The sequence below is a fragment of the Urocitellus parryii genome, chromosome 5, assembly GCF_045843805.1.
Source record: "Urocitellus parryii isolate mUroPar1 chromosome 5, mUroPar1.hap1, whole genome shotgun sequence".
Lineage (NCBI taxonomy): Eukaryota > Metazoa > Chordata > Mammalia > Rodentia > Sciuridae > Urocitellus > Urocitellus parryii.
In genome coordinates this window covers 118,873,734-118,876,656 of record NC_135535.1, presented here as the reverse complement: position 1 = coordinate 118,876,656, position 2,923 = coordinate 118,873,734, and the positions used below count along the sequence as shown (strand labels likewise).

General features: G+C 49.0%; 1 pseudogene; it reads right to left on the bottom strand.

The window, feature by feature from the left end:
- Positions 1-542: 542 nt before the first annotated feature.
- Positions 543-2,380, bottom strand: LOC144255042 (C2 domain-containing protein 2 pseudogene; annotated as a pseudogene).
- Positions 2,381-2,923: the final 543 nt, after the last annotated feature.

Genomic DNA, 2,923 nt, shown 5'->3' with positions numbered 1-2,923 from the left:
TTTGATCCTCACCACCATTCAAACAAATAAATGAAATAAACGGTAAATTCCCCTACCCACAAAAAAAACCCTCCCCCCAAAACCCTGTCTGTGTTCCATCTAAATGTCCTCAGGGCCAGGTTAACTTTTTAATTCTAAGAAGAAAACTAGGAGAGGTGAGCATCCATTCTGTTCATAGTGACAGCCCAGAAGGGCACACTTCCCCATGACATGGTCCAGACATGGGCCCCAAACATGTCCTGCTAGAGAGCGGTGTAGATAAAATCAAATCCCTAGTTGTTCCTCCTAGTCCCTGCTAAGCATGGTATTTCTCTTGCAAGGAATTCTTCTCCTGTTACCTCAATGCTTAGGTGGGGGCTGAAGGTCCCACTGGGATTCTGGTGGCAAATTGGGCTTTGTCAGTTCTCTTTGGGGGAAGCCTCAAGCTGGAGACTCAGATTGTTTTTTCTCTTTCAAAGACTAGATTGTTGGGGAAAAATCATGCTGCAGGAATGGGCATGTGGCAGCTGCCAGAACTCCTGCTCTGTCTACAGGTAGGCAGCCTACATGACATTCATGGTGCTCTTGCCCCAGTGCCTGGACAGTAGCTTCTTGTTCAGCAGCTAAATGAGAGTCACTCATTTCTTCTGGGTGCCCTCATGTTGCTACAGGAACATGAGGTCATTGTGTGACTGGCTCATGCCAGAATATTTCTGCTGGTGCCACTGGTGGGAAAAAAACCTCCTTAAAATTCCTCCTTCTTAGCAGTGTCTAGCTCTGAGATGCCAAGGGAGCTCTCAGAAAGCTCATCCCCATCAAGCTCAAGTGGGGCTGCTGCTGCCAGGGGATCCTTATCCAAGTTTAGGGTGTCTACTACCTTCTCCCGGGGCTTCAGGGAAGCTCAGAATTGGGCTGGATCATCTTCCACCAGTGGGGCAGAGGCCACAGCTGCCTCTGGGAAGCCAGATAAGACATCCTGTGGGCTCTGTCTAATCCTGCATGAGGGCAGTATTGTCATCCTGAGAGAGCAAGGTATTGGAGATCCCTGAAATGATGATAGTGTTATTCTTCTGTGATGACTTGAGTTTCAGCTTTGAAGATTCAGTGAGCTGCTGAATGGCAACTTCAATGACCTGACTGAAACCATTCAACACCAGCAGTTCCATATCTGAAGAAAAGAATATCTTCCTGACAGTTGCCTCATGGCATGAGATGACCTGGATGAAGATGTCCTTCTTAATGACCTTCACCTTGATGGATGTCTTCAGGGGGGCTCAGAACTCAGCCAGGACACCCTCCCCACATCATAGTAAGGCTTGGTCTTCACAGTAGTAAAAGTAGTGACCATGGTACCCCATGGCATCACTGTGTGATCCTTTTCTATCTTGGAAGAAGCAACAGGGTAAGGGATTTGTCAGGATTTCAATTCACTGGGTTCTATGTAAGAAAGCTCTGCAATGACAGAGCCCAGTGCTGAGCTACTGAGGGTGGGCCCACTGATCAGAAAGAAGCTCTACATCCTGGAAGGCTGTTTCTTGAACAAATTCAGAGGACAGTGGTCAGGGCCAGCAGATCTTCTGAGGATTGCCAGTCCTCTGTAATCTGCAGGTGTAAATCCTCGGACCTGGTGTTCCACTCAAAGGTGAACTCTTCCTCCCAAAGCAAGGTGAGTAGTGTTCTTGGCTAGGGTGCTGATGAACCTCTGGACAGGATCATTCAGCTGGGCAATACACAAAGGGTTAATGCTGCCCAGAGTCCCAGGATCATTTAGCAGTAAGGTGCAGAATTTCTTCACCAGTGGCTTTAGTTCATGAGTCCTTGGAGATTTAGAAGGACAGGATTCCTGAGCAGTAGATGAAGTGCACTGTAGATTCTGAGCTTACTTTATGTCTGTGGGCTTGGTGCTCAGAACCACGACAGAAAGGTGGAACCCACAGCGTGGTTTGAAATGTCCTTTAGTGTTTCAGATACTTCATTTGTCTCACCCACCTGGCCCTTCTCTGATGCTCTGGGCTGGATCTTAATTGTCACTTTTGGCACATGGATGCAGGACCACCTAATCTGGATTTCTTCTCTCTTATTTTAAGTGTAGCTCCAGATGTAGATAAATCAGGGAGAGCTGCATGTCATACAGCTGGTGTCCTGAGCCCACAACCCAGGGCTCTACACCCTGAACTGAAGGGTCTTGTCCACCATGTGACAGGCCACCACCTTCTCCTGGGCTGACTGGACCATGCTGGAGACTTCTCCAACTGCCAGCTCCTGGAGCTTCAACCACTGGTTATGCTAAAAGGAGACCTGCAGGGGGCCTCCCTTTCCTTTTGGCCTCATGGTTCAGGGCAATCACTTAGGCTACCTGCCACTGTTTCTTATAGCTGTTTGGCATCAGGATCTAAGAAAGCAGTGCATAGGACTCTCAGAACTGATCCTCTTTGGGCTCTGCCAACTGCCAGGATGGGGGTCACACCCTGGCCAGCACACACTACATCAGGTGACCAAGGCCACAACAAAGAACAACATCAGCATGCACTACTGATCATCACTGAGCCAGCAGCCCAGCAGGGACATGATGTTGGTGCATATCTTACCTACTTGCACTGCTTTCCCAGAGTAGCCCCCTTGCCAGGACAAGGAGCCTGTGGGCAGTGAGCTCAGGACATCCCCTTGAGGCCATCCAGGGCCTGGAGGGAGGACCACAGGCCCATGTCTGGCTAGACCAAGCCTGGCTAGGTGCAGAGCCATGAGGCCTGAGGCCACATGAGGCAAGCAGAGAGAGAATACCTGGTTGCAGCCAGGTGGCTGTGGCCAGGGATTGCAACCCAAGCCCAGCACCACCTGAGAAAAGGGTACACAAAAGCAGACCTGACAGAAGAAACACCTAACTGGCATATATCTCTTCATTCTTTTATAAATTGAATTTCTGAAATATTATTGTTATTATCAT